Below are 18,791 nucleotides of genomic sequence, written 5' to 3' on the forward strand. Positions count from 1 at the left end.
AAATAAATAAAATAAAATTTAAAAAAAATTTTTGAAATCTGTTAATATTATTGTGGAATTTGATTTTAAAAAAATATGTTTCTAATTTGATTTTTTTAAAAAAGAATGGAATTTGGTTGCTATTTTATGATAGAATGTAAGCTTTTTGTGGTTCTGAATGTCCTATATAAAACTTAGTTTCAGAGTAATTAAGATTTTCCCTTTATTCTACTTTATATTATGATCCCATTAGGAAATGGGAAACGTGAATATATAATCAATTGTAACATATTTTAATGTGTAACTTTCAACTGTGAAACTATGACTACTGATATTTTGATGGAAACGGCTGCTGATAAAGTAAAAAAATAAAAATAAAAGATGAATGTTAAAATACAAAAAAAAAAAAAAAAACAAAGTGAACTTCCAGCCAAACTGACCAAAAGAGAGAAAGATCGACATATATTAGTTAAGGGAACATTTCAACAGGAAGAGGTAATACTTGTAAACATGCATGCACTGAACATCAGCATAGCCATCTTCATAAAACAAATACTACTGGATGCAAAAGATCATGTCAATATCAACAAAATTGCAGTGTAGGACCTTGTTACCCCACTACTACAAGTAGATCAACTAGATGAAAAAATCTACAAAGAAATAGAGGTGAACCGCACCTTTGAACAAATGGACTTAATAGATATCCCCGTAGTATTCCATTCAATAGCAACAGAATACACATTCTTAGCAGCTCATTGGACTTTCTCCAAAATGGACCATTTAATGGCCATAAAACCTGTTTGAGTAAATGCAGAAGAATCAAAATTATCCCAAGTATATCATCTGATCATAGAGCAAGGAAACTAGAAATCAGTAGCAAAAGACACCACTGAAACTATGAAAACACGTGGAAGTTCAACAATGCCCTCTTGAATAACCAATGGATCATGGAAGAAATTAAATAATTCCTAGAATCAAGTGAGAATGCCACACAAATTATCAGAATCTATAAGGCAGAATAAAAGCATAGAAGGCATGATGAATGCCCACAGTGAACGCCTACATCAGAAAAACACAGCAGCCCTGAGTAAATAATCTAATGATATACCATAAGGTCTTAGTAAAACAAACTCCAAACCCAAAGCTAATAGAAGGAAGGAAAATATAAAGATTAAAGAAGAAATTAATGAAATTGAGTTAAAAGAACTACCATACAAAGAATCAATGAATCAAAGAACTAGTCTTTGAAGAATAAGCAATGTAAACACTTAGTCATTCTTACCTCCCGAAAGAAACAAAGACCCAAATCAATGCAATTAGAATAAAAAAGCAAATCACAACGACACTCCTTTTTTTATTTTTATTAACTACTTAAACCTATACTCCAGGGCTGAGGCGATAGCTCAATGGCACAGCACTTGCCTGGTGAGTGTAAGATTCTGAGTTTAATTCCAGGTACCACTCCCCTCCCCACAAAAAAAACCTATACTCCAATAAATTGGAAAAGCCAGAAAAAAATAAATTCCTAGAAGTAGATGAATTACCAAAGCTAAAACAAGAAAGCACAATAATATGGCATAATCAAATTATAGGCAATGAAAATAAAGCAATAATTAAAAAAAAATATGAAGAAAAGCCCACGACAAGATGGATTTACTATTGGATTCTGTAAGTTCAGCAAGGTGCTAACGCCCATGCTTCTTAAATATTTTAATTAAGAATTACTCCCAAAGTTACTCTTGGAAGCTAACATTACCTTACCCTGATTCTAAAACTAGAAAAAGACCTAACTTAAAAAAATAAAAATAAAAGGCCCATCTCTTTAATAAGGGTAGATATATAAATCCTCACGAAGATACTGGCAAACAGAGGGCAATAAATGATCTAAAGATCATACAGCATGACCAAGCAGGCTTCATCGCAGGGTCGCAAGACTGGTTCAACACATGAAAATTCATAAAAGGAATACATCTTATAACTAGGAGCAGGACAAAAATCACATCATCTCGGGCCGGTGAGATAGCTCAGTGGACTAAAGTTCCTGCTGAGACAAGCATAGGCAAGCGCAGGACTGCAGTTGATCCCTCGTACCACGTGCTGTGCCAGCCCTGCCCCCCACGGTGGGCTGAGCCAGCCGGAGTCCAGGCGTGGTGGCGCACACCTGCAATCCCAGCGCTGGGGAGGCTGAATGCCGGAGGATGACACGAGTCCAAGCTGCGCAGTGAGACCCTGCAACAACCAAATACATTTTTTTAAAAATCATCTCAACAGAAACAGAAAATGCCTTTGAGGAAATCATACCATTCATTCATGATTTATTTATTTAAAAAATAAATAGGTATGTCTATTTATGGCAAACATACTGCCAACATCATATTAAATGGGAAAAATCGTCCCAAAATCAGGAACAAAACAAGGATGTTCACTATCAATACTTCTATTTAATATAGTACTTGAAATATTAGCAAGAGCAGTTAGTAGGCAAGAGAAAGAAACAAAAGAGATATGTATAAGAAAGCAAGAAGTCAGATTATCTTATTTGCAGGTTAAAAGATCCTCCACCTAGAAGATCAAGAAATTCCACCAAAGGACTTGTAGAATTAATAATGAAATTTGCAAAGATAACAGGATAGAAACTGGATGTGATGGCATACACCTGTAGTCCCAGCATTTAGGAAGCTGAGGCAGGAGGATTTCTATAACGTTGAGCTCAGTCTGAGCTACATAAGTGAGTGCAAGTCTAGCCTGAACTCTATGTAGCAAGTTCCTGTTTCAATAAACAAATAAATAAAAATAAATAGATGTATGTGAAATCAACACTCAAAAGTCAAATGTTCCTGTACACCAGTAACAAACCCACTGAGAAAGAGGTTAGGAAAATAATACCATTCACAACAGTATTAAGAAAAATTAAATACTTATGAATTATCCTAAGGAAGTGAAAGAGCTCTACAATGAAAACTACAGGGGCTGGTGAGATGGCTCAGTGGTCTAAAGCACCTACTTAGAACAAGCTTAGCAAAGCACAGGGACCGCGGTTCAATCCCCCAGCACCACATGCCAGCCAGCCCCGCCCCCTGGTGGGCTGAGCTGGCCACACACACAATAAATAAAAATAAAAAAAAAAAAAAAAAAAAAAAGAAAACTACAGTACTGTATAGAGAACATAAGCACAGGACAAGAGAAAATGGAATGATATGTCCTCTTCTCAGATAGGCAGAATCAATATTGTCAAAATGGCCATCTTTCCAAAACTGGTACATAGATTTGATGCAGTACTAATCAAAATATCAACAGCATTCCTCACAGAACGATGGAAAGCGATCTTAACGTTCTTATGCAGCCAGAGGGCCCTAGAGTAGCAAAAGCAACCTTCGCAAGAGCAAAATGAGGCATCACAATCCTGGACTTCAAGTTATATGGTAAAGCTACAATAAACAAAGCAAACAAACACACAGCAGAACGGTACTGGCACAAAAACAGACATATGGATCAACGGAACAAAACAGAGGATACAAAAGCAATCTCTGACACACTTATCATCTAATTTTTACAAAGGAGTCCAAAATCTGTTCTAACAGAAAATCAGCCTCTTTAGAAAATGTTGCTGGGAACGCCAGCTATCCACATGCAGAATATCAAATCTGGACCATATCTCTCATCATGCAGTAAGCTAAAATCCAAATGGGTCAAAGATCTACACAAAATACTTAATCTGCTGGAAGATAAAATAGGTAAAACTCCTACAATTGGTGTAGGCAAGGACTTTCTAAACAGAACCCTGATTGCTAAAGAAGATCAGAGCAGAAAGAAACAGAATATAGGCAAATAATAGGAAAAAAAATCAGTGAAATTAAGTTATTTTTCTAAAATGATCAACAAACTGACAAGTCTTCAGCTACACTGACCAGGAATAGTGAGAACATTAATTATCTAAATCAGGAATGAGAAAGAAGGCATCATTAGAAGCCCTGTAGAAGTTGAAAGAAAGTTTTTAACTTCATGCCAACAAAATTGTTTGAGGACAAAATAGAAAATTTTAAATGAGCACTAGGGCAGCTCAGTCTTAAAGCATTTGCCTAGCATGTGTAAAACCCTGGGTTCCATCCCCAGCACAGCCAAAAGAATAACAACAACAACTATAGTGGTAAATTCTGCAATCCCAGTGCTCTGGGAAACTGAAGCAGGCAGGTTATAAACTCTGGGAGACTCTGAAGTACATGAGAAAAGCCAGACATTGGCTTATAGTCAGATGAAGAAACTTTGCTCTTACACCCAAGTGCGAGAGCCTACCCTAGGCACCCAGCTCCTGGACACCTGTCAGGCAAACTACCAAGTGGGAAGTAAAGTGAGCAAAAGTTTTATCTTTAGGGTTCAGACAGAACCACAAAGAAAAACTGGTGAATTGAACTGGTGAGATAGCGCAGTGGTCTAAAGCACCTGCTTGGACGAGCTTAGGCAAGCACAGGGACCATGGTTTGATCCCCAACACCACATGCCACATCAGCCGGCCCCCAGAGCAGGTTTAGCAGGTCACAAAAAAAAAAAAAAAACCCTGGAGTATCAGAACTCACTGTGACAATCCAGGGAAGAATCTTTGCAGATCAGGACATGCAGTGATTTTTAAACTATTACTTAGAAAAACAGAGAAATAAGCTTGAGCCCAAACAGGAAGGGGGTCTGTGGCAAGGCAAACAGTTGAGGCCCCAGCTGGAACTCACAATCTGAGGGTAATTCCAGAAGACTACAGAAGCAAGTTCCAGAAGAACCCAAAATTCCTTCCTTGGATTTCACCAATAATTATTTGTTCCAAAGTACCAGGGAGCCAGAAATCTGAAAAGCTATCTGTCCCATCACCCGAGACAGCAAGGAGGCCAGGAAAAAAACTGGAACAGGGTAGTTCACAAACTGTCCCTATCCAATTAGGCTAAAGCAGGACATTGCTGAGATTAGGATGAAAAAAAATCTGGGTTTCACAAACCTATCCATTCCTGTCCTCTCATATTTACTTTCTTTTCCTTCTAATACAAAAACAAAAACAAAAACAAACAAACAAAAAACACCCAGGGGCTGGGGAGATGGCTCAGTGGAATAAGCGCTTCCCTGGCAAGCACAAGGGCATGAGTTCAATCCCTGGTTCCACCAAAAAAAAAAACCAAAAAAAAACACCCTGCATCAAGTCCCAGACGAACCAAGAGGATCACTGATGCCGCACCCCTAAATCAGGATCCACAGGGCAGAGTCTGGAGGTCCACCATGCAGGGTGGGGCTGGGGAGGCTGGAGCTGGGAGAACAGCCAGGAAGGCGTAGGAACGAGGCAGGATTCTGGGCAGCAGGGCATGCTAACACTTTCCCTTCAGGGATTCCTACCTTATCTTCATGTTCTTCCAGCTGCCTTTTGCGAGGTGGCCTTGGGCCAGAGGTGAAAGAGGCTTTGTGACTTCCCATTGTCAGGGCAGAGGAACAAATAAAGGATTGCTCTGTGGAATTATGGAATGTTTATTATTCTAAAGGAAAGCATTTGTCTCCTCTTGGAGAGGAAATCCTGTCATCTTATCTTAGAACTGCCCCTGGAATAAGTACTCTCCACTGCCTTTAGAAGGGAAAACCAGGGCCCAGGACCTCACCAGGTGACCTGTGTGTGGGTACCCAGCCAGGAGCAGTGCCTGAGTTCAGAATCAACCATTACAAAAATGCTTAGGCAACTGAAATAACTTGAAAACAAACCCTTGTACCTGATCCCTACCCTGGTTCCTGCCCTGTCTTTTCCTCCTCCACCCTTCCTAGGTAGCAAGATGTTAGATGCTACAGCCTTAAATAATGCATCAGAGGTCAATACCAGAGGTGAGAAATGGAGCTCATGGACTGATTTTGCAGTGAACCGCTAGTACATTTAGGAGCTGGTACATCCTAGCTTGCCTTGCAGCTCACACTGTCTCCCTGGCAGGAAGTGCCTGGTACTGTTAAAGAGGGTTATAAACTCTGCTTTCACAATTCTAAAATTGCCTGATACTTGAGGAACTTTTTAAAAGCTTATTCCTATTTTTCAAAAGTATATTTTCTTTCCATGAGTTGAAATAGTAGTATTATTTCCTTAATATTCTCTGTCAAACAGGCAAATAGTGGCATCAACAAAGTTTATTATTTTCTATGACTAAATAAATATATCACATCCTACTGCCCACTGCTTTTTTTTTTTTTTTTAAATGTCTTGTTGAGATAGGGTCTCGCTGTGCAGTTCAAGTTGGCCTTGAATTAACTATGGACCCCAGGTTGGCCTCCAACTCTTAGGGTTCCTCCTGCCTCTGCATGTGCCAACACACCCAGCTCCTCCACTGCCTGCCTTTGTCTCTACTTTTCTGTCAACTTTTCACACTTACTTTTTGCAAAATAACTTCCCAAGGTGAATTTAGGAACCAAGTGCGTGTTTTGTTTTGCCTTGTTTTCACAGGCTCACTTTGCAGGTGTGTCTGTAATACATTTGTGCGTGCAAACCAAGTGAAAACATACTCATAGATTTGAACAGGGGGATACTTGGGCTGACATTTTTATTTTCTTAACCAATATTTAGAGATTTGTAAAAAAAAAAAAAAGTCAGTTTAACTGATTTAGAGTCTAGTTGACAAAATATTTTCCAGATCATAAAGACTTCACTGGAGAATTTTACAATTAAAATGCAAAATAATGTTTCTGCAAAAGAATGTTCTAAGCCAAGGTAGTACAGAAATTCAATAGTGAAAAATCCAAAAAGATAGTGAAACTTTCATTTGTAAAGAACAAAGTTAGCATAAGAATTATATGACAATTTATTCTTCAATTAAACCAAGGCCTTTTTTGCTCTAGGCTTTTATAATTTCCTAATATTATTACTGGCTCTATCTATTGGAGATCTTAAGTATGTGCTCTGCCAAAATAACCTCTTCTATTCATTTTATTTTTATCTTTTGTAATACAGTCCTTGATTTACAAATAAGTTTCATTCTAGGAGAATATTCATAAGTTGGATTTGTTTGTAGGTTCCATAAAACAAGTCTCACACACCTTTGAGACAAACACACAATGTAAAGCATTATAAAAACCAAATCATATCGCCACTGCTTTTCCTCTTGCTTCCGGATATTCCGGGCTGTAACTGAGCATGCTCCTACCTCACACCGTCGCCCTGTGCACTAAGCACACAGCAGCACTGCTGTGACAATGTCCAGCAGATACGTAGGCTACTTTCATGCATTTGTTTCCATCCACCAAGGTTGGTAATGCGAGGTCTGTTGATGCTCACTACCATTCGCAACTCGACAGATTGTGAACTGGAGACTTACAGAGCGGGGACTTGAACCCAAGGCCTTGGGCATGGTCAGAAAGCGCTCAATGTCTGAGCTACAACCACTCCTTTTGTATTTATTTTTACTTTGAGACAGAGTCTTGGTGAGTTGCCCAAGCTGGCCTCCAACACAACTGCAATCCTTTCTCTAACCTTCCCACTAACTGAGAATGACTCCCTTTATTTTTTAGCTTCTTTTATCACGTTTTCTTCACTTTTTTTTTTCTTTCTCACTTTTTTCCTTTCCTCTCCCTCCTTTGTTTTCTCCCCATCTGAACATTTTCTTCCTAGTCACCATATCTAAAGTACATTTTGTCCTTACTTACACTTTGATTTCTCATACCAGAGAAACAATGCAGTATTCACACATCTGTATCTGATTTATTTCATATGGGAGAATGACTCCCTTTGAATTATAGAAAATTAGTATTTCAGTTAAATGAGTTATTGTTGGTGCCTATGGGGATGGCCACCCCAAAGACCATCTTTCCTTTTTTTTTTTTATTTGTGTGTGTGTGTGTGTGTGTGTGTGTGGCCAGCTCAGCCCACCTGGGGGTGGGGCAGGCTGGCTTGTGGTGCTGGGGGATTGAACCGTGGTCCCTGTACTTTGCTAAGCTTGTTCTAAGTAGGAGCTTTAGACCACTGAGCCATCTCACCAGCCCATCTTACCTTTCCTAAGGCAGCCTTGCACACGTCTTTAATTTACAAGCAGCAGATATTTATCAATCAATCACAAATGAGCCTTGGAAATGTCATCAAATGTATTTGTTTAACAAACAAATTCATTTTAGGCAAGTAGGGGGAGATTTTTAAACCTTGCAGGTTGATAAATAGCAGAAGCCCATGTAACTGCTAAGGCCCGGTCTGACAGGAACTAGCAAGGATAACAAACAGAACAATGAAGGCCCATTATCTTAGGAATTCACTGAAGAATGGCTTGGCTCCTGGCCAGTGGTATAGTCAGTCTATTTTAGTCTTTATCACACAAACCAATATATTTTTTTAAATAATAGTAAATTAGGTGTGGCGCTTTTCTTTCTTTTTACTAGGAGGATTTCCTCACAGTCTGTTTACAAGTTATGATAATATCTTTGCGTATTTTCATTAAATGGTACATTGTGGGCCTATATTTTTTTAAAAAAAAAAGTGGGTCTTTAGTATCAGTTTTTTGATTGGGAGTTGTTCGGGGAATTTTATTTTCATCGATTTTTCTTTTGACTTTGTTAGTTGATGTCAAGCAGGTCTTTATCTTCATTCAAATTCCTTAAATATGTGTTCTGTTATGTGATTATAATGAATGAGACCCACAGTGTTCAAGTCCCCTTGATCCTGGCCTCGTCCACTTACAAGGGAAAGAGGATCAGGGGCAAAAACTGATGCTGCCCAAATTCACCCACAGCACACAGCTCAAGGGTCGCACGCCCGTCCGTGCCTTTGTCACCAACTCTCTGTATTTATTAGGATGGTGCTGAAATGGCTGCTTAATTAACATTACTCCTGCTTTTAGCTGTCCTTATTATCATACTGTATCACAACTAAATATCTAAATTGTTGGTTGTGAAGAGAAAGTAGTCCTTAAGCACAACTTATTTAACTTTCTATTGACTGTAATATTGAATCTTCTTTTTATTTTTTATTTTTTTGGTGGAATCGGAATTGAACTCAGGCCCTTGCACTTGCCAGGCAAGCACTTATTCTACTGAGCCATCTCCCTGGCCCTGTATTTTGAATCTAAAAAAAAAAAAAAAAAAAAAAAAAAAAAAAAAAAAAAAAAAAAGGAACACTATTACTTTTTAAATTAATTTTGTTTGTTGTTGATAATTAAAAGTATAAGCCAAGTATGGTGGTGAACTCCTGTTATCCCAGCACTCTGGGAGGCTGAGGCAGGAAGATCAAATGCTCTAGGTCAGCCTGAGCAACTTTGTAACTGAATGAGTCTGTCTCAACATGACAAACAAAAAAGATTTGGGGATGTAATTCAGTGTGAAGGCCCTGGGTTCAAGCCCCAGTACTGATAAAAGAAAAGAGGTAAATTTAACCAAATTTGATCAGAAGTATATGTTAATAACTACAAAATAGTGCTGAAAAAAAAAATTCTTCATGAATTGGAAGATGGTATTGCTAAAATAGCAATTCCTCACAAATTGACATATATATTCAGTAAAATTTAGTCCAAGTATTTGCGTTTTCCCCCTGGGATAGTGATCAGATTATTCATATGAAAATGCAAAGTACCTGGAATAATTAAAATGATTTTGAAAATAAAGAATAAAATGGATAGACATATGTTGCTTGATTTCAAAATTACTATAAGGTCTCATGGTGCTGATACACACATATAATCTTAGCTCCATAGGAGGCGGAGGCAGGAGGGTCACGAATTCAAGACGGAGTCTCACATAGTTGCACGGGCTAGCTTTTTTGGGTATTCATAAACATAATTTGTTAAAGTAGGGTTATAGTGCATGTATTATTCGGGATGATAATTTTACCTAAAGAGTACTTTTATGTACAACTTCATATTAAAAATGTAATTTTTCTTTTGTATAAACATTGTTACTTATTATGCACATTATTATGATATATAGATAACAGCATTACAGTACCTGCAGAAAATTGACTCTAGCACCTCCCCCAGAGTCAAAAGTCCACTAGTGTTCAGCTCCCTTACATAAGGGAGTGTATGTAGAATGGTGGAATATTTGTTTATGATCTACATAAATCCTCCTATATCCTGAAATCATCTTTAGATTGCTTATAATACCTAATATAATGCAAGCTATTGTTATAGTACTATGTTATTTAGGGAATAATAACAAGAAAAACAGCCTGTATATGTGTGGATTTTTCACCTGTGGTTGGTAGAGAGGGATAATTGTATGCTCTATATCAAAATTGATTTAACATTTCTTGTTTGGGGATATTTAGGTTGTTCCCCATTTTGCACTACTATACAAAATGCTGCGTTGAACATCTTTGTACATATGCGGGAAATCGTGCCCTTATTTTTTGGCATACGGCCTTATAAATGGAGAAATGATCAAAGAGCCTGAATATATTTAAGACTGCTGACAAATAGTTCAAACTGCTCTCTTAGAATGCTGTACTAGCTCATCCTTTTATCCACAGTAGATAAGCCTACACAGGAGAGCTGACCTCACCATCTACATTAAAGTGCTGGATGTGCTAATACATGCATGTAATCCTAGCTATGAGAAAGGCAGAGGCAGGGAGAACACAAATTGAAAATCAGCCTGAGCCACTTAGCCAGAATCTGTCTGAAAATAAGGAAAAAATAAATAAAAAGGATTGGTGATGTACTCCATGGTAAACACCCTGGGGTTAATCCCTAGTACCGAGAAGAAGAAGGAGGAGGAGGAGAGAGAGAGAGCTTTTCAATTTTATAAGCAAATTTCCTCTCTGTTTAAGGAAGCAAAGACATTTCATGAAAAAATTATAATTTTTTAATGTATTTGGTTGTTACAGGGTCTCATTATGCAGCTCAGACTCAGTGACCCTCCTGTTTTCAGCCTCCCCAGCACTGGGATTACAGGTGTGTGCCACCATGCCTGGACTAGGTCTGCTGGCTCAGCATGTCCCGGGACAGGGCTGGCATGGTGTGTGGGGGCAGGGCTGGCATGGTGTGTGGGACCAGGGATCAAACCCTGGTCTCTGTGCTTGCCAAAGCAGGCGCTTAGACCACTGAGCTATCTTGCTGGCCCTTTAGAATAACTTTAGATGAGATTTCTGTGTGAAGAATGAAGAAACAAATGAAGAAATAAATGTGAAGGTGAGTGGTCTGTTTCACTTAAAATGTAAATAAGTCACAATCAAGCCTTTATCCATCTACTTCCTCTCCTCTGCATTTCTCTTTCCCATTCTGGTCTCTGAGGGAGATTAGGAGTGTGGGAAAAGGAATGGTGGTGTCCTTCTGAAGGGAAGCAGGCCTCAGAGGCCCTAGTCTTGATACTAAATGAAAGATCAAGGAACTGGATTGCCCCGATCTTATTTTTACCAAAATGATAGACCAGTGAAAATAAGAAACCTCAGGAAGTCTGACCTAGTTACACTGAAATTCCAAGGAGGAAAATCAGTAGCATAAGGATCTAGCTTTTCAGGCTACTTATAAGTTTGAGATTTTTGTCTGATGTTACCTGAATTCCCTATGTGCTTTTCTTCCTTTGTGAGCTGTAAAACACCTCAGCAACACCCAAAGAAGACCACTTGCTGGCACAGAGTCAAGGAAGAGAGGCAGAAAACAATGGCATCATTTTCACTTCAAAGAGAGTGACAGAAACTCATGCTGGATACAAGAGCAGCAGTAGAAGAAAGCTAAGGTCAGACTTACCTTTGGAAGATATGGATGCAAACAGCGAACAATCTGGAAAGGCACCATGTCCTCTGGTGTTGGTATTAGCAGAAAAACTGTACTGCCCAAAGCATCACTAGTTTCTGGGTAGGAAGATATGAGTGTAATTTAGTTTTTCCACTAGCTACTGATATGTTCTTTAGCATCATAATGTTTCCTTTCCCCAAATGATCTTATAATCTCACACTGACTTTGCATCTTTCTCAGTTTTAATTTCCTATAGCAGCAACACACGCAAGCTCCAAGTGAAGGAAATCCCACTCCCCCGTAATACCAGCCACGGTAATGCCTCCATTTATTGCCTCCAAGAAAAGAGAAGGAAAAGAAAGGGGAGAGGCGATGAGGAAGGAAGGGAAAGACAGAACTGTACCCTCCACTGATTTTGCTGTAAAGATTAAATGAAACAGTGTCTAGAAAGCTGTTAGCAGACTACCTGGCCAAGAGCAGGTAGTTGTTAAATTCTGTTGATCTTACTATTTTGTTATACAAATGTCTGCAGTTTAGGGCACGTAGTATGAGGTGCTCACTGACTTTGTCAGCAAGAGATTAACCTCGATTTGTAGTAGTACGGCAGAGATAGCTGGAAGCCCATGGCATCTGGTGGCTTAGGGGTCACCGTGGCCCTTTCAGCCTCTTCATTTCTGGGGCATCAGCCTGTGGTTTGGCCCTGTCACTCAGTTGCTCAGCTCTGCCTGTACTCAGATTTCAGGCAACAGGACGGGTCATGTACCTTCATGTCTGCGTCATATACCTGCTGACTCTCCAAATTCCCTGTTGAGCTGTGCAGGGGTAGGTGAAATTGCAAAGAAGTGCTGCATGAGTGAGTAACTCTCATCCTACAGGAGATAAGGATTGCAGGTTGAATTTCTCTATTTTACTTGCATGGACACTGCTGTGAGATTCAGCCCTTCACTCTGTCTGAGCACTGCTTTGTAAAATCAAGCAGTCAACTGGGCTTGACCCAAGTGACGTCAGAGGAAACCCTACCAGGGGTTCTTTTTCCTCCCCTGCCTGGCCCCTGCTCCTTGTTCCCCTGGCTTTGTACCTGATAAATGCCAGCAGAAACCCTTCTGCTGCAGACTCTTCTCTCTGTGGAGCCCAGGTTAAGACATTTATCATGTCCATTATCCACCTTGATGTAAGATAACACTTGTGATTTTTAGCTACACGGATGATTACTCAATTTTAAGCTCTTTTGCTGTTAGATTGGTCATATGGCTAAATTATGGTAAAGCTCTATAGAATAAGCATATTAAATACAACACGTGTGTTATAATTATAGATTATAAATTATATACATATTATATATAATGATATATTGCAAGATGAATCTGAGAAGCATCTTTAAAAGAATGAGAATAGGGACCAGGAGATGGCTCAGTGGAATAAGCTCTTCCCTGGCAAGTGCAAGGGCCTGAGTTCAATCCCCGGTTCTGAAAAAAAAGAAAGAAAGAAAGAAAGAAAGAAAGAAAGAAAGAAAGAAAGAAAGAAAGAAAGAAAATGCCTTTCTTTCTTTCTTCTTATTTATGTGTGTGTGTGTGCGTGTGTGTGGCCAGCTCAGCCCATCAGGGGGTGGGGCTGGCTGGCATGTGGTGCTGGGGGATTGAACTGCGGTCCCTGTGCTTTGCCAAGCTTGTTCCAAATAGGTGCTTTAGACCACTGAGCCATCTCACCAGCCCAACTGAGCCATCTCACCAGCCCTTTCTTTCTTTTTCTTTCTCTGTAAACTTGTTCCTTCTGGTTTGAATGTGACCATGATGGCTGGAGCTGGGGCAGCTTCTCTGGCCATGCTGTGGAAACCACCTGTTGAGGATGGGAGAGCCGAAGGTCCTGATAATTGGGCAGACACCACAGCGTTCTAGACCACCTGCCTGGATATCTTTCAAAGCCATTATCATTTGGGGTTTACCATCACCTCCTGCTGAGCATAATCCTAGTTGATGAAATAGAAAATTCACTTTTAATATGAATAAAATGAGGGCAACAGGGGGAAAATACCAAGAAACATTTTCTATGCCATGTTATAATGCAGAACTGGATTGACTGATTGTCTTTTTGAGACAGGTTCTCACTACACAGCTGAGCCTGGCCTTGAGCTGATTTTGCAGCCCATCCTGGTCTTGAACTCACAGCAACCCTCCTGCCTCAGTCTCCTAAGTGCTGGGAATTATAGGCAAATGCCAGCTTGCCTGGCACCAGTGATGGATTTAGAAAGAAGGTGTGTCTGAATCTAATGGCCGATATATTTACTATCTCATAAATTTAGATCATATCAGTCAGATATTTTGTCTCATGGTCCTTGAGTTAAAAGAATATTCACATTCCAGAATAATACAGCAAAAACAAACACAACACTCCCTGGTCACCATTCTAGCTACATTAGTATGAACTGCTAACTACAATAGAATCGACTTAGGTGGTCCCCGAGCTACAATCTCTAGATATCTCAAAAGCTACAGAAATTGTATCCTATAGAGAGTGGGTCAGAGAAGGACTCAACAGTGGTGTGAAATTCCAGTTGGGAGGTTTGTTGGCATCCAAGATCAAACCTAAGGAAATGAGGAGAATTAGAGGGGATAGAGTGATTTGGAAGACTCTGTAATAGATAAGTTTGGCAGGACTTGGCTACTGGTGGTAAGTGGAACTTGAACAAATTCAAGATTATTTTTAGGTTTTGGGGAAGGATTATTATTTAAAAATCATTTCACAAATGAAGGTAAAATATAATCAGGAGCAGAAAGGGGAAGAGAAAGAGGAGTTTGGATAGAAAAGATGATGAGTTTCCTATCTCTGGGAAGGTTGAGTTGGAGATATTCCTGGGCACCAAGAAGTGATGCTAAGGAAGTTATGGATACAGTATACAGGCCTAGCAGAGGAGAAGGATCAGCTAGTGCACTTTTAGCATGACACTATAATTTTATGCTTAGGACATTGTTCCTGTGAGGGTATTGAATTTGTGTTATTTTATTTTATTTTATTTTATTTTTGAGACAAGGTATTACTCTGTAGTTCAGGCTAGTTTTGAACTCACTATATAGCCCAGGTTCCCCTTGAACTCAAAGTGATCCTCCTGCCTCACCCTCCTGAAAGCTGGGATTACAGGCCTGCCCCACTTTGACTGTCTGAACCAAGTTTCTGGAGGGAGAAGTACCCCTGATTATCTGATAGTCCCAGCACCTAACACAGATCTGCAATTGGTTAACAGGTTAAGTGAACAAAGATTAGTCAAAAAGAGAAACACAATTTTATTATCTCAAATTAAACCACAATTTGTGTTCTCATTATTTATTTATTTATTTATTTATTATTTTTGTGGTACCAGGTATTAGAACTCAGGACGCTGAGTTTGCCAGGCAGGCACTTATTCTACTGAGCTATCTCCCTGGCCTAATTTGTGTTCTTATTGAAACATAATTACCTCAGTTGATTTCATCCACCAGAAGGGTATTGGTCCAGCTTTATCATATATTCTTAAGCTTCCTCTGATTACCTTCAGAACTGAATCACCCTTCAAAATCATTTTCATGAGGAAAGGAACCAACAGCTAGGATCATTGACAGAAAGGCCTTTTCCTACCTTCTTATGTGAAGAGCTCCTTACTCCACGGCCCGGCACGCCAGCCTGGAAGCCACGCTGTCTATAGCACACCTGAAAGTCAGCCACCGACAAGGTCCAGCACGTGGTTGGCTGCTGCCTCAGGGCTTTAGGGCCACCTCAGTCAGTGGCCACTTTTGCAGTCCGTTTACTACCCAGCTCAAAGAAGGATGACACAGGAGGTGAAGGGAACATAGCCCAGGGCCATGGAAAATCCTCCAGAGAGTGACAGTTGGACTGGACCAAGGACCTAGAATGTGCCACCTAATTCACACAGCAACTCCTGAGTATCGATCAGTAACAGGCAGCCCTGAGTCAGTCTCTCCAGCTTTCATTGTGAGCTTTTTAATTTGATTAATTAATTAATTAATTAATTTGCAGTAACAAAGATTAAACTAGGGACCTTGCGCTTGCCAGGCAGGCGCTTATGCTGTTGAGCTACATCCCTAGCCCTGTGAGCTTTAATAGAGTAACTATAACCAAATGTTGTATCCCACTAGTATTTTCAAATATAATATTTGAGGAATATCCATGATTTATTTGCTCTTTATATGTGCATTATATTGATATATATAGTTGAGCACATGAAACTGAAAGCTGCAGGTGGGTGGTAATTATTATTAAATTTAGTCAGAAAACCTAAATTTTAGTTCTACATTAACTTCTTGGGTGATTTAACACATTCTTTCATTTAAAAAAAATGTTTATTGAATACTTTAGAATACCCTGGACACAGTGTTATGTTCAAGCACAAGAATAAAAAGAAACACACTTTTTAATTTTTTTGATACAGGGTCCTGCAACACATAGTGATTCTCTTATCTCAGCCGCCCCTGTGCTGGGATTACAGAAGTGCACCATCATGCCTGGTTTCAGGGGCCGGCATGACATGCCGGGGGCTCCAGGGCCAGTGTGGCTTGTACTACCAGAGATGGAACTCAGGTCCTCGTGCTTGCCAGGGAGGCACTTAGATCACCAAGCTCTCTCCCCAGCCCAAGAAACACACATTGTTCTTGCATTTATACATTTGTAGTATAGTGAGAAGAGCAGACGTCATTTTTTGGGGGGGTGGGGCACAGGATCTGACTGCATAGTTCAGGCTGGCCTTGTACTCACTTTGTAGCCCAGGCTACAGTGATCCTCCTGCCTCAGCCTCAGAGTGCTGGGACTGCAAGCATGTCCCACCATACCCGGGGAGAAATTAATTTTTTTAAGTCCAATCATTAATAGTGTAACTGCTGAGCTGGCAGTATAATCAGTGCTGAGTGTTTGCCTAGGAGGTATGTGCTCTTGGGTCCGATCCTTAGTACCCCAAACAAAACACAACACTGACGCTTTCAGGCAGGCAAGGTGGCCATGCCCATGTAAGACTTGTGTGACTACAGGGAAAAAAGCTGAAAAAGTTCCCGAAAAAGAAGAAGATGAAAACAGAGCCAGGGCTGTGGCCTCAGAGCTGGATGACAAAGACTGAGAGGCTTCGGACAGCAGAGGTTCTGGAGGCAGCTGTGGGCCGTCTAATGATGAAGTGGTGGAAGCAGACAATGAGGAGGATGCTGGGACAAAGAAAAAAGAAAACACTGCTGACTCCAGGGCTGGGACTAATGCAGGCTGGGAAGATGCCACAGCTAAAATCCTTAGCAAGGACACACCTAAGAGCAAGCCCAACATTCTCATCAAAAACAAAGAGCTGGAAAAGAATAAAGAGACTGAAGCAAGAATGACTGGAGAGAAGAAAACAGCTTGATAAGAAGTGAGAGTGGGAAAAGATGTGTAGAGCCACGGCAGGTATTGTCCAGGACAAAGACGTAGAGAGGACTCTTCAGAGAATTGCAATGAAGGGTGCGGTGCCGTTCTTCAACACTGTTCACAAACATCAGAAGAACGTGGACAAGAAGGTTACAGAGGCTGGAAGCTCTGTTAGAAAGTGTGCTAAGTTGGTATCAAGTGTGTCCAAGAGAGATTTCATCAGTGTTCTCAGAGGAATGGACAGAACTACAAATTAGAAATGTTCATCAGAAAAGAAATCAGTAGAGGGCCCAGGCTGGAGCATCCTGCTGGACAATTTCATGCTGGGGGCCTCCATGAAGGCCTGGGACATGGAGAGCGATGGCCCTGCAGCAGCTGAGGCTTAAAGCGATGACACTGTGGCCCATGTGCTTCGTCCTCTGAAGTGGAGGAACTGTGAGGTCTGTGAGGCAGAAAGTGGCCGGCCTTGGGGCTCCCTCTTTGCTTGTAAATTTTCTCTAATTAAAGTATTTTCAGCCCTTATACAATTGTTTTTCTTCCAAACATTTGTGAAAAGAAGTATTTTTGCTTGACCAGTAGGATTTTCATTTTGCTAGGGTCCTGGCGTGTTGGCACATCTTGACCATAGACATTGGCGTGGTTTTAGTATCACTGGTGTTTCAAGAATTAAAATGAATTATTTGAAGTTAATATTCTTCTACCTTCCAGCTCAGAGATGTATATGTCTATAGTTTGTTGAAATAACTGGTATCATTTTGTTTGTTTGGTTTAGTAAACTGCTGAGAAAACCTATGTAGTGAAGTTTTAAATTATAAAAACAAAACCAAACCCACAATGCCGAACAACTGCTATTCAGTACTACAAAGAAAAGTTCCAGGGTTATCTACTAGGGATGTCAGCTCAGATTTGAGGGATTATTCAGTTCTGGAGGATGATTAGGTGTTACTGAGGCAAGTGTCATTGCAGGAGGTGAAGACGCAAGGGCCCTGATGCCTGATTGTGGGAGCAGATGTATTCCAGGAGTCCGGAAAGGTCAGAGTCACTTGAGCTTGGGAAACAAGTGCAAACCCAGTGATGGGAAGGAGATGTGAGATAATCGTAACTAATAATAATTAAAGAATTCTTCATATAGTATTGAGAATTTTAGGGGCACACGGTAACATGAAAAGAAGCTGTTGTATTACTGGATCTCAAAAGGGATAACAAGCAGGGTGTGGTGGCACATGCCGGTAATCCCAGAATTTGGGAGGCTGAGGAAGGAGGATTGCTGTAGGTTTGAGGCCAGAATGGACTGCATAGTGAATTCAAGGCCAGTGTGAACTACAGAATGAGACCCTGTCTCAAAGAAATGTGTCAGGGGGATGTTAAGCATGGTGTGCTCTGGTGGAGGGGGGCTTAGAGACTTAAAAGTAGATGTAAGACTAGACCCAGAGCGCAGGCCTGGCAAGTGAGTGAGATGACCCGGGGCCCTCCGGATTCTGAATAGATCCAGAGCACAGGCCCGGCGAGTGAGTGAGACAACCTGGGTCCCGCTGGATGGATCCTGAATAGACCCAGAGTGCAGGCCAGGCATGTGAGTGAGACCACCCAGGTTCCACGGATCCTCATTCGACCCAGAGTGCAGGCCCAGCGAGGAACCCTTCAGCAGAACTCCCTGCAAAGAGGCTAGAGGCAAGACCCACCCAGCTGATTCAGGAGCAGAACATCGTGCCAGAGAGACACAAAGGCTTCAACTCTAACGCCCACAGCAGAAAGAAGTGGAGCACAGCAGCCAGATCCAAA

General features: G+C 40.5%; 1 pseudogene; it reads left to right on the top strand.

Moving 5' to 3' along the window:
* The first annotated feature begins 1,626 nt into the window (after nt 1-1,626).
* LOC101570733 overlaps nt 1,627-18,791 on the top strand; it is a 34,254-nt pseudogene continuing 17,089 nt past the window's right edge.

Source organism: Octodon degus, unplaced genomic scaffold (assembly GCF_000260255.1).
Source record: "Octodon degus isolate 3935 unplaced genomic scaffold, OctDeg1.0 scaffold00012, whole genome shotgun sequence".
NCBI classification, from domain to species: Eukaryota; Metazoa; Chordata; class Mammalia; order Rodentia; family Octodontidae; genus Octodon; species Octodon degus.